This window comes from Rhinolophus sinicus, linkage group LG05, assembly GCF_036562045.2.
Source record: "Rhinolophus sinicus isolate RSC01 linkage group LG05, ASM3656204v1, whole genome shotgun sequence".
In the NCBI taxonomy this organism is placed as follows: domain Eukaryota; kingdom Metazoa; phylum Chordata; class Mammalia; order Chiroptera; family Rhinolophidae; genus Rhinolophus; species Rhinolophus sinicus.
The window spans coordinates 166,796,309-166,810,395 of record NC_133755.1 but is presented as its reverse complement, the minus strand read 5'-3'; the positions used below and the strand labels follow the sequence as shown (position 1 = coordinate 166,810,395).

General features: G+C 37.9%; 1 protein-coding gene across 6 annotated transcripts in view; it reads right to left on the bottom strand.

The window, feature by feature from the left end:
- GRM1 (glutamate metabotropic receptor 1) overlaps positions 1-14,087 on the bottom strand; it is a 334,828-nt gene that overhangs the window by 235,948 nt on the left and 84,793 nt on the right. The gene's annotated exons all lie outside the window — the stretch shown is intronic.

Genomic DNA, 14,087 nt, shown 5'->3' with positions numbered 1-14,087 from the left:
AAAATTTAAAAATAGTATGTAAACTGTAAAGCCAATTTTAATATATATATAGAAATTTTGAAGAATATGCATGAAAATATTAACAGTGGTTTCTTTAAATAGTAAAATTATGTCTAATTATGTTTTTATATTTTTAGCATTATTTTCTAATTTATCTACAATAATCATGTACTATTTTGTTAATAAAACTGTTTGAAATACATAGGGTTGGGGTGGCCAGTTAGCTCAGTTGGTTAGAGCGTGGTGCTGCTCATAACACCAAGGTTGCCAGTTTGATCCCTGCACGGGCCACTGTGAGCTGCACCCTCCTTAAAAAAAAATAGTTAAAAAAATATATACATAGGGTAAAATTTTCATCTGAATATCATACCAAACACAGCTATTATGCAATATTTGAAAATTCTTTTCAGAAAGGAAATGAACTTCTCATAATGACTATGTAGTAATTTCCCTTCCTGAAAGAAATAAGAAATACTAATATTATAGTGACTCTTAAGCAAAACTGACAATAGTCCATGTGTCATTTCCTGTGATATCTACATAGTTGGATTGACGGGGCATGTATAATACACACAGATTTCCTGTTTGAAATCCTGAAATCTCATGAGTCCTCCTAATTTATTAAGAAGTAGTTAGTCTCCTCTTTTTTTTCCCCTTTAAAATTCAATGAGATTTAGTCTGGGAGATGTAAATTTCATCATCTACTGAGCTTCTGCCCTACAAAAAAATATAAAAGGTTCAGATCACCTTCTCTGTTTGCTGTAAATTCCCTACAAGGCTGGGCTGCAAGCCTCGTCGTCTCTTCTCCATGATATGAAAGCACTTCAAGGGGGGTCAAGATGGTTCGCCCATTGAAGTCCCTCCCCTTTAAGCAAAAGGTTTGAAACAATGTGAATAATGCCTATTATTTGGGCATTATTTCTAATATGGAAGAAAACCTGTTTGTTTAAACATTTCTGTGTCTTGGTATCCTGAATATTCTGTCTCATTGAAGTTAAAAAAAGAAAAAGAAAAAGAAAGTATAACTTGGTCTGCAGAGGGTAAGCAACACAAATGTTACCAGATCCTAAAGCAGTCGTATAACGTGAAAATTTGTGGCAATCTTAGGTCTTAACTATTTTCTTTTAACTTCACTACAACCTTGTTGCCTCATTTTACCAAAATTATGTCCATTTACAAAGGAAACTGAAGCCTCAGGAAGTAATGCATCTTGCCCAAAAATTGTCAGAGCTGTAATGAGAACTAAGAAGTATCTGACCCTGAAGACTGTGGTCCTTAATTAGTTATCTCCAGCATACTTTGTTTCATACTCTAGTAATTTCCTTTGCCTTATTCATTCTCCTATCCTTCCTTACTAAAAACAATAAATAAATAAAAAATAAATACCCAATTTTGTTTGAAGTGACTGTGCATAGCCAAAAGCACCTACCTTCACAGGCTCCCTTGCAGCTAGAAATGCAGAAGTGACCCAGTTCCTGACAATTATATTTAAGCAGAAGTTGCCAGGTGAGGCTTCTGGAAAAGTTTTGAAAATGTCAGATGGCAGGCATGCTTTTTAGGCCTTTTATCACTTTTGTCTTTACATAGTACATTTATCTGAGCCTGGAGATGCAACAGCCATGTTGTCACACGATGAGGGTCAAATATGAAGAGGAAGACACATGAAGACTGAAGGAGCAAAAAGAACAGGCCAGAAACCTGATAACATTACTATTGTTTATTCTAGCCTTGTTCTGCCTCCCCCAGGATGTTTTCTTTCATGAGAAAGATGAACCCCTACCAGTTAAGCCACCATTAGGATGGCTGTCTGTTATTTTCAGATGAACACAATCTTAGTCCTCTATAAGACATCTTACTATAAAAATTTCAGGATGAGAGCCAGAAATCTTGACTGTCTCTAACTAGCTGTGACCTCAAGCTGTTTATCATTGTGTATTCTTTGCTCATGCTCATAATATGGGCTTTATACTAGATCTTTACATTTCTTTATAGCATGAGCATTTGGTGATTCTAGAACAATATGAATCAGCACTCTTTCATAATCTAGAGCTTCATGTCAAAACATATTTTATATTCTTAGTACTAAGAGTAAGCATCTGCTTAGCAAAAATTTTTTCAACAGCTTTTTCCTTCCCCAATCTGATTCTGTTACAAGTGTATTACTGTAGGGGAAGAGAAAGCATTTGTTGTGTAACCATTTAAAATATATTTTGCCTGCAGGTTTATTTTTGCCAAAACTCACTTTTAGGGATGCAATTACTGAAACACAGGGAACGAGACACTGTCCTGCCGCAACAGGCAACATAAGAAAAAACAGGGCCACGTACAAAACAAGCTCATTATATGAACTCGAAGTAATGGAAAGACCAATGTCTAGCATCATGGGACTGACAGTCAGCAGGAGCCAGCTGTTCCCCAGCCCCTCCAAGCAGCTGCTTTTAGCCACCTTTTGTTCAGTGGAATTAACCCAACCCTATTGCTAAGCTCTTGATCGCCTCCTATTTAACCCCACTTTTTACATCCTTTATTTACATCATCTGTAAAAAATTCCACTTAACCAAGTCAAAACAGATTTTTACCCTGGGTCAAAAAAAAAATTAGCCTAAGGGGAAAAGATTGTCTTTAATTCTAAGGACATGAAAGCCTCTGGCAGTAAATGCTGTGAATTAAAAGCCCCTGGGTTTGGCGCTGTGACACCGAGCCAGTTTGGTTCTGCCTTGGTCTAAGTGTGACTATGTGCAAGTTCCTGGGCTGCGCTGGGTTCCAGTTTCCTTATCTGTAAAGTGAAGAGGTTTCACTGGATACTATCTGAGGTCTCTTACTATGCAGCTGTAAGTATCATGGTGGGAAAGGTTAATTCCACACACTTTGCATGATAGAGCCTTGGTTTGACCCATGTTTCACCTGGAGTCAGATTACACAGATAAGTTTTCTGATGGCTTTGCCAATAGTCTTGGAGTAATACCATTTGTTTGTATGAGAGGTAGCATTGGAAAATGGTGAAAAGCAGCTTCTCTGGGCTCAAATTCTGACTCCCCCACTTATTAGCAATGGGACTTTGGTAAGTCAGTGACTTCTCTGTGTTTTAATTCATCTATAAAGCAGAAAAAACAATAGCAACCACCTCTTAGAGTTGTTGTAAGAATTAAATGATTTAATGAGAGTTTGTTATTATTTCTTTAGCTAACATTTCTTGAGCTCTATGTGCTAGGCACCAAATGAAGCCCTTTACCTCCATTATCTCCTTTTGTCCTAAGAAACCCACACATACTGTTTCTCATATGATCAAACTGAGCCTTGGAAAGGTTGCTTATGTTCCCACACACAGTAAATGGGAGAGAAGGGAGCTCAGCCCTGGCAGTCAGAGTCCAGAACCCACAGTCTTATCTGACATGTTGTAGGGGTACCAGGCATGTGAGTACCAGCCTGTAGCGATGAGTAAGATGAGTCAGGGAAACAGAAAGGAAGGGTGACAGGTTGTGTCTGTGTGTGATGATGAGCAAGGCAGAGTCAGTGAGGTGCCAATCAGGAACACAACCAACTAAATGTCACTATCTGCTCCTCTGGCCAGGGTGTTTGAAATAAGGTTTACATACAATGCTATTCAAAATGCTGGCAAGGGCCCCTCTAGCCCAAGACGCCGTGTTCATGGATACCTGAAATTCTGCCATTAACAAGACATGACTTTTCACTTTCTACTAAAGAGAAAAATGTTCCTGGGACAGGTAACCTATAAGCCCTGACATCCTAATCTGATTTGGTTTAGCAGATCTTTCTGAAAGCAGTGGGCAGCTGGAGGAATCGTGAATGATGTTGTGGAGATACAGGACTGCAAAGCAGAGCAGCACACGGCGGGCAGAGTCTGTCGGTTCCACAACATACTGCGTCCTGGGTACTTTCCCATGGTTATTCTTGGATAACTTACAAACGCTTTCGGATGGTGAATAATTCCTTACATGTATTATTTAAAATCTTCACAATACATTCTGACAAGAGGCCCACTGAGAGGATATTGGATGGGCATTTAATGAGATCATAAATGAAGATGGTACAATTAGTGATAACTCTAGGGTTAAAACATATGTAAATAAAATATAAAGGAAGAGTTCAAAATGAACCTGAGTAGAAATCACCCACTGTAATTTCTCTTCATATATATGAGGTATCGTCTTCCTCATCCCTATTATTAATACAATATATAATTTAATTAATAGCTCAAAAATGAGAAAGTGCCATGGTCCTATTTCCCATTTTGGTAGTAAATCATCGTTTGTTTTCACTAATAAAAACTAAGACAGAAAATATTATTTCTGAGAAGCCCAATATTGGGAATCAAGCATTTTAGATAAGCTTGGGCTATGACATTGCACTGGAGTGAATCCTTTGTAGGATTAGATTTCCTCTGAGCTTCCTTCCAATTCCAAGAGCTTTAAATTGATGAACCACACAGGAACTGTTGATTAAGCTCTTCTAATGACACCTTGCCAAGCTCTATGACTGCCAAATCACAGCCCTCCAATCTCTGACTCATTACAGGGAAATGAGAGGAGAAATGTAGAAACTCAAGCAAGCAGCTCTCCAGTCTCCAGTTTTCCCACCATCACAAGGGAACATTGAAAGATAAATATTACATCCTATGAATGAATGTGACCTCTTTGTCATTTCAGTATCTTCCAACACACATGTGCCTGGTAAAGCCAGGCCCTTGTGGGCAAACAAATGAATGGAAAGAGTCCATGCGCTACATAAACTCAGGTGTCTGAAAGAGAATGACATGCAAAGGAATGATTACAGATCGTACTAAAGTACAGGCCAGAGGAGGGAGTGTCTACATCCAGTTGAAAAGGATAGGACAGGCTTCCCCAAGGAAAGCAACTCTGCACTAGGTTTTAAAGAAGGTATATCTTTTGATTCTGAAGGATCAGAAAGTAAGGACATTCAAACTGTACCTTACACATATGTCTGTTTCCTAGACCCATTGTAATATACGAGCCCTGAAAATTAAGTTTGTGAACTCATCCTAGAAAAAGTGCTACATACCTCATTGCTGAATATCACTATGGTCACCCTCAAAGTACTCCCCTTGGGAAGCTATGCACCAATGTCAGTACCTAGTCCACCCTTGAAAGCAATTTTGGCACTCTTTCTGGAATGGCCATCAGAGCTGAGGTCATATTACGCTTGATGTCCTGAATGTCACCAAAATGTCTTCCTTTCAATATTTCCTTTATTTTTGGGTAAAGAAAGAAGTCGTTGGGGGCCTGATCAGGTCAGTAGGGAGGGTGTTCCAATACAATTATTTGTTTACTGGCTAAAAACTCCCTTACAGACAGTGCCTTGTGAGCTGGTGCATTTTCATGATGCAAGAGCCATAAATTGTTGGCGAAAAGTTCAGGTTGTTTAGGCTAACTTTTTCATGCAGCTTTCCAAATAGTACTTGGTTAATTGTTTGTCCAGTTGGTATACATTCATAATGAATAATCCCTCTGATCTCAAAAAAGGTTAGCAACATAGTTTTGACTCTTGATTTGGACTGACAGAACATTTTTGGTCGTGGAGAACTGGCTGATTTCCATTGTGCATTTTGACGCTTTGTTTCAGAGTCGTATTGGTACAACCATGTTTCATCACCAGTGATAACATGGCCCAAAACATCGTCTTGCCTTTCCAAAGGGTCTTGGCAAACTTCAACTCTCCTTTGCTTTTGGTCATCGTTGAGCTTTTTCGGGACCATTTTTGCACCCACCTTTCTCATGCCAAGATTTTCAGTTAAGATTTTCCTGTTTCTCTATTGATGTTTACTTGGTCTGCTATGCTTCTCACAGTCAGCTGACAATTTTGACACACAATTCAATTAATTTGTGCAATGTTTACGTCAGTTCTGCTTGTTACTGTCTTCCCTGACTTCTCTTCATCAGTGACACGTTCTCTCCCCTCAGAAAAACGTTTAATCCATTTGTACACTGCCATTCTCTTCATGGCATTATCCCTGTAAACTTGGACTAACATGTTCCTGATTTCACTTCCACTCTTGCAAGTTTAACAAGAAATTTAATGTTTGTTCATTGCTCTAATTCAAGCTCAAACATTCTTGTGACGACACACAAAAACACGCAACAATAATAATGAACACCACTCAGCAAGACACCGCCACATGTTAGCAAGAACACAGCTGTGAGACACTGATATACCAACATTATGAAACCTTACTGAGCTGTTGCTAAACTTTTTTTGTATAAGAGGGTTTATTCATTATGAATTTTTACCAACTGGACAAACAGTTAACCAAGTTTACTATTTGGAGGTGCTGAAAAGGATGCGTGAAAAAGTTAGACAAAAACAACCTGAATTTTTTGCCAACAATTCATGACCTTTGCATCACAACAATGCACCAACACCTACAGCATTGTCTGTGAGGGAGTTTTTAACCAGCAAACAAATAACTGTATTGGAACACCCTCCCTACTCACCTGATCTGTCCCCCAATGACTTCTTTCTTCATCCAAAGATCAAGGAAATATCGAAAGGAATACATTTTGACATTCAGGACATCAAGGGTAGTACCATAACAGCTCTGATGGCCATTCCAGAAAAAGAGTTCCAAAACTGCTTTGAAAGTTGGACTAGGCATTGGCATTACTGCATAGCTTCACAGGGGGGTATTTCAAAGGTGACCATAGTGATATTCAGCAATGAGGCATGTAGCACTTTTTCTAGGATGAGTTCCCGAACTTAATTGTCATACCTCTAATATTTTTATATATAATATTAGAACTTGGGATATCTTAGACATTTATCTTGTCTATGACCCTCATTTATAGGTGAGGTGCAAAAACATGAAGAACTGTGGCCAAGGTCAGAAAGGCAGTTAGTGGCAGTACCACATGAAAATCCAGGGCTCCTAATTTTGGGGACAGCACCCTCTGTACCACATACCACATAAAATAGACTTCTAGGTTACCATTCAGAATTCTACACACACACATACAAAGGAGAAATACAGCAGAAGAAAAACTGTCTTAATATCTACTTAAAGATTATAACATTCTGGGACAGTGGGGACAAAGTTGTTCTCAACCACTGCTCAATAAAATAATCAATGAACTGTGTGATAGCCTTTCAGTTCCCAGGTCTTAATTGATTAAATAGGCATTTAGAATTGACCGTGCTGAACTTTTCGAACTCAAGAAGCATTATGTAATATCTTAATATATCGAGTTATTATGGAGCTAACTTTTTCCCAGGGAGAAACAGTAAACCTTGGAGGAACCAGAGCTCACTAGGATCTTCCAATTTACTTTTATTAGGTTGGCAGGGAAAGTGGCAAGAACTTCCAAATGAAGTTCATCACTGGTGCTAATAGTGAGAATTCCATCATAAGAAGAACTACTTAATAAAGAGAATTGAAGATCGATGATGGTAGATAAACTTTTGTGCATATATTTATTTCCTTCTGGTAACTAGAAGAAAATTCAGTGAGGATCAAGCCCAAAAAATCCATCGCTCTGCACAAAAAAATCACAGCCTGAACTTGGGTACAATCTCTTGCTTCTTAATATTGAAATCCTCAAAAATTAGTTGCCTCCTTTCTTAGGGTGTTCTTGGTGAAATTAATGAAGATTTAATACAGAAAATAAGATTCTCTGGAGCTTTACCTCATGGAGGCACCAAATAACTTTATTATTAATAAAATATAGTAAAAGGTGAATTTTCTGAGGGAAGAAATAACTTGTCATAAAGTTTTCTTTCACTCTTAGCACAGTATTAGGTTTTACCTACCATGAAAAGTTAAAGAAGAATATTAAAATTTTAAAAAAACAGAAGACAGAACTAGTTAACCAATTTTCAATTATCTAACATTACTTTCTCTTAACTTTCTGATATCCTCCACCTGTTAGTCTTACGAATTATATTATTTACTTTCATTATTACTTATTTACATTTAATATATAAATGTTATAACTCAAAAGCACATTGACTGGTACAATGCCTCATAAAGTTATTCGTATTTTTCTTAGAAATAAAGGAAATAAGGAAGAAAGGAAAAACGAAAATGGTAGGGAGAGAGGAAATGAGGGAGGACAGAGTGATAGGGGAGGGAGGAAAAATTAAACTCTAGACCCTCACAAGACAACCGTACAAGCAAAATATAACTTTTTTAAAACCAATTCTCAAAATCTGAAGCCACACCAGTGTGATTTGAAACTATGTTGTATTAGAGTTCTCCATGACTTCTACTTACTCTAATAATCCTAATTATACAATGAAGCAGCATCAGGGTTGAGTATTGATGACTGATACTTCTCTTCCTATAACTGCCTTGCTAAAACCAACATATCTGAAACCAACAGTCTGATGACTAGAAACGTCTAGCTTGCAAAATGGATGCCTATGCACTGAGAGATCTTTTTGTTCTGGATAGAAAAAACAAAGACAACAACAACGAAACACCCTTCTGACATCTGTGACTCTAGCCTTACAGGACTGGGCTCTGGCCAAACCATGATTCTGAGCTGATAACCCAATTTCCCCAGGAGGTCAGAAAGCCCCTCACCTACATAGAAAATCAAACTGGGTCCTTTCTGTTGCAGAAGAAGCCTCTGCAATATGAAGACCCTAACACTGACCACACAGGACAGTCCTGGGCTACGTAGTGTTTAAGTCATTTAACAACAATCTGCTGTCATCAAACATGACCTTCTGTCTCAAACAGGCATGGAATGGCCTAATTTAACTAAAAACTGATTTTGAGGTTCAGCTCAAGGAGCGGTAGCCACATCCTTGCCACCTTCCCAAGTTACTCTGTGCAACCTCTCAGTGAACCACAGAAATGCCTGTAAGGAAGGTTCTGGCTTTGTCCTGCCCACAACCTGTTCTCAAGGCTTCACACGGAACAGATGCTGAGTGGTGTTTCACAGAATAACCAAAGCAGGTTTCTCTGCCACAAACCCACACATACATACAAGAGCTTTCTTTGTCTTGGTTAGTGAAACAACCACACTCCAGAAAGCCATACATCCTGATGATAAGCCTCTGCTGGTTTGAAACCAGTCACTGTTTCTGGCAGCTGCTTCTCATGCAATGCTCTAGGAATATGGGGAATGTATCGTCTGTTTTTCTTCCTGTACGACACACCTACTGTCATTTGGTTAAATATTAATAGATGACAAAAGGAAAATTCCAATAAAAATACCCAAATATTTGACCTCCAAAATAGAAAAGTCCTTCACCTCAAGTCTATCATTCTTTAGGGTTGTATAAATGGCTACATTTTTTTTTTTTTAATTTTCTTGAAGACACCAGGGGAAAATATTCCACATCAGTATTTAGTCACAAAAGTTATTAAGTTTCTGGGGGCTACAACTAAAGATGCTATGACTACACAAGTGAGTTGGGCCATATAATAGCTAAGGTTTCTCATAGCCTTAACTTTCTCTGATTCCATAATGGAAATACAGGGCACGGCCAAAGATGCAAGGGTGGGGAAAGGAATGAACAGAGAGTATAAATTAAACGAAGACTCTCAGAAGATACCTTCAGCAAACATCAAATAACTCCATTATTAATATTTACTAAAATGATTTTACAGACTACCTAGACATATATTTACTATACTAAATCTGAAACATTAATATTTTTAAACATTTCTCAAAAGATTTTCCTGAAAGAGACTTAAATTTGCATAAGAAATTTATAATTTGCAAAGTACTTTCATGTGTATAATCTTGTTTAATTCTGAAAACAATTCTGATACTAGGGATTAAGAATACATATGGGTTCTAGGGACTTGGGTTCAAATCACGACTCCACCCCTTATCACTGAATTATTGGTGATCTAAAACTCACTGTGCCTCATTTCCCTCATCTGAAAAACAGACAATAATATACATACATAAGAGTGCTGCAGTGAGAAATTAAATAAGGTAATATATGCATGCAAATCACTTAGCCCTTGGTGCCTACTGAGTATTCAATAAACATATGCCATTATTATCCTTGTGGCAGACTACACTGCCCAAAGTTGATGACACCAGTATATCCCATCCACGTGTTCTTTGTACAGTGTGACATTGTCATTCTTCCATTGAGAAATGGTGTCTGTGTTCTCTCTCCTTGAAGTGACCCTGAGTGACTCCTGAAGCTAAGTGATAAATGTGATACAGCGTTGCCCAGCCACCTGGGGATAATTGCCCTTGGAAACCAGCTCCTGTGCCATGAGAAAGCCAAGCAGCCACATGGACAGGCCCCTGTAGTTGTCTCAGCCACAGCCAGAGGTCCCAGCCAACAGTCAGCATCAACCGCCAGACAGGTGAATGAGTGAGGTTTTGGATTATTCCAGCCCCAGCCTTTGCCCCACACCATTTGATGCCAAGCAGAGCAGTGACAAGCTGTCCCTACTGAGCCTCCCCCAACAGCAGATTCATGGAAAAAAAGCAATTTTGGTATTTTAAGCGACTAAATTTTGGGAAATTGAACCTTGCCCAAGGTTAAATAGCTAAACTATTAAGAGGCAGAAAGTGAACTCAGATGCAGATTTTCTGATTCCATATCATGTTCTTCTTCCACAATTTAAAATTTGGAATGTTGTCTTACTCAAGGATGTCCTAAGCATATATATGCCTGGCTTGTTGTCACACTGCAGGTCACTCCAATCCTCTCTCTGATCATCGGGACCCAGATGGTCCCCCCGCCCACTACCCTGTGAGATCAAAACCCAGTCACAGACAAAGCGCAACCATTCAAATGGGAGAAGATATGTGCAAACAACGCCTCTGAAAGGGGCTAATATCCAAAGTATATTAAGGAACTCATACAACTCAACAACAAAAAGGCAAATAATCCAATTTTAAAATGGGCAGAGGACATGAATAAACTTCTCCCAAGATGACATACAAATGGCCAAAAGATATATGAAAAAATGCTCAACTTCACCAGCTATTAGGGAAATGCAAATCAAAACCACAATGAGATATCACCTCACGCTTGTTAGAATGGCTATCATCAACAAGACAAATAGTAACAAGTGTTGGAGAGGCTGTGGAGAAAAAAGAACCCTCATACACTGCAGGTGGGAATGCAGACTGGTGCAGCCACTATGGAGGTTCCTCAAAAGAATTACCACATGACCCAGCAATCCCTCTCCTGGCTATATACCCAAAATATCTGAAAACATGTACTCGTAAAGATACATGTGCTACAATGTTCACTGCAGCATTACTTACAGTGGCCAATACATGGAAACAACCAAAGTGTCCTTTGGTAGATGATAGGATAAAGAAGATGTGGTATATATACACAATGGAATACTATTCTGCCAGAAGAAAAGATAAAATACTGCCATTTGCAACAACATGGATGGATCTTGAGATTAGGATGCTAAGTAAAATAAATCAGACAGAAAAAGTCGAGAACAGTATGATTTCACTCATATGTGGCATATAAAACTGAAAGCAACCAACGAACAAGACAAATAAAGAAAGAAAAACTCATAAACACAGACAACAGTTTAGGGGTTACCAAAGGGTAAGGAGGGAGGGAGGAGGGTAGAAGAGGGTAAAGGGGATCAAATATAGAGTGACGGAAGGAGAACTGACTCTAGGTGGTGAGCACACAATGTAATACATAGATTATATACATATTACAGAACTGTACACTTGAAACCTACGGAATTTTACTAACTATTGTCACCCTAATAAATTTAACTGTTAAAAACAAAACAAACAAACAAAAAACAGCGTGGGCAACAGCACCTGCAGCCACTGGAACAGCCTTTCTGATTACTTTCTTGACTCCTGAGACCGGGATTTTTGTTTCTGCTTCTGCTCTGCTCCTCATTCAGCTATCAGTTTCCACGGGCTTTTTTAACTTCTGAGCCTGGACTAATCATGCACAAATCATATGCCACTCGTTAGACCATCACCTGAAGTTTCAGGTACGTAAGAGCCCTTCTGTTACTCTCTGCCTGCGGATCCTTCAGTACAGCCCCCAGCTCTCTCACCATTTCTTTCCAGGGAAATAAGTAGTAATAAATCCACACTCAGGAACATAGTGTTATGAAATGTCACTATGCTTCTCAAATGAAAACTAATGTTAACTCCTGAGCCAAGGAAAATTTAATATGAAGCTAATGAAGCTTTAAGCTTCCGGGGCTGCTCATTTACATGTTCGAAGCTCTGGGAGGGGCCACAGCTGTGTACTTATGAGCACATCTTTTTATTAAATTTGCCAAGTGCAATATATTTTTTTAATTCTTTTTGTTAAAGACGGCTCTCCAAATCAGACCCAACAACCTTGAATCTGTCTCTGATCCTGAGTGGCTTAGTGGATCCCACACTGAAGCTATTAACTTCTATTTCTATAGGAAAGGTTGTTGCGTTAACTTGGGATCTTCAACCAGTCTGATAGCAACAAATTTAAAATGGTTGCTTCAGAGTGAGTTTAAAACTGTCTTCAACAGTAAAGTTTACTGGAGCTTCTCAAATTAAGGCATAAAATTAGGATTTTAATAACCAAACACTCAGGGGAATCTACCTCTTCACCCCCAAAGATTACAAATCAAAGTGATACAGTACAACTAATGAGAGATTTAGAGAAACACTCGAAGACTGAAAGCTCTTGTGTAACAGACCAGTTTGAAATAAGATAATTGTTTAGTTCAGAGAATATTTTAATGCCCTGTTTCAGTCATTTTAAAAAATGAGCTTGGTTCCAATTTGAACTGGTAAAACTGATAAAATTTCTGAAGGTTAAGCTATATACATAGTATGTTAAAAAATATATGTGTGTATTGCTGTACAAACACCCATGTGACAAAAAGATATAGGAAAAGAATATATCTAAAAAGTTACAGTGAACATCTGTTGGTGGTGAGATTTTTCTTTCCTTTGCATTTTCCTCTATTTTAGAAATGTTTTATAGTGAATGTGGACTGTTTATAATCAGAAATAAAAAACAAACATTCATTGTCAAGAATATCTTTCATTTCAAGTGATGGTTCAAGTACAATTATATTTGCATTTAGTTCAGGCTTCACTGAAATTAATTTAGTTTCCCTGATTTGAGCCAACTTTTGATCACTCTATTATAAGAAGCTTTTCTAAGGATCTACACAAAACATAAAACATAAAACATTTTTATTTTTGAAAATAAAAATTATGTTTCTCTCATTTCTGGCTATAACTAGAAGTAGGTAGGAATATAGAACTTCTTCAGAATAAAAACAATCATATTAAAAACAAAAGTTATTAGAAAACAATCTGAACTTGAAGAAGCTCAGACAAGTAAACTCATCAGTTGAATTAAATCATGAGTTCACTTTCACATAATGTTTTGATTTCCATTAGTTTTAAACATTTTCAGGATAGACAGCTTCTTTCCACAACCAGGTGATAAAATGAAGGAGTAATTCACCGCTAATTAGGAGTCTGAGTAAATGAATTAGAAAAAACTGGGAACATATTCAAGTATGTTAAGCAGTCACATAAATAGCAACTCAGAATGGAGAAAAAAAAAGGAAAAATATAAATAAAAGAGCCCAGTTGCTTAAAGAAGCTACTAAAGGTGATGAAGAAAATTTATTACTTTAGGCTCAGATATACTCAGAATATAGACATAAACCCTCAATTTATAAATTATATGCTCAGTCTAATAATAAAATGATAACAGCTAAGGAGAATAGAGGAAAGGGGAGGGGAAGAAAGGAAGGAGTGTGGAGTGTAGGAAGGAGGGAGGAAGGGAAGGAAGGAAGGAAGGAAGGAAGGAAGGAAGGAAGGAAGGAAGGAAGGAAGGAAGGAAGGGAAGGAGGGAGGGAGGGAAGGAAGGAAGGAAGGAAAGAAAGAAGGAAGGAAAGGAGGGAGGGGAAAAGGGAGGAACAAAGGAAGGGGAAATTATCCCTATGGTATAAATACCAGCTATACCACAATAAATTATTTGCAAATGGCCAAAATTTACCAAGAAGTAGAGAAAATAAAGTCACGTATAGTAACTGAATTATTAAGATTCAGTTACTGTTCTCTGTGCATGTTTAATTACCTCAACTGAAATAACATTAATTAAAAATAAACTGTTTCAGGGATGGGGTGGTAAAC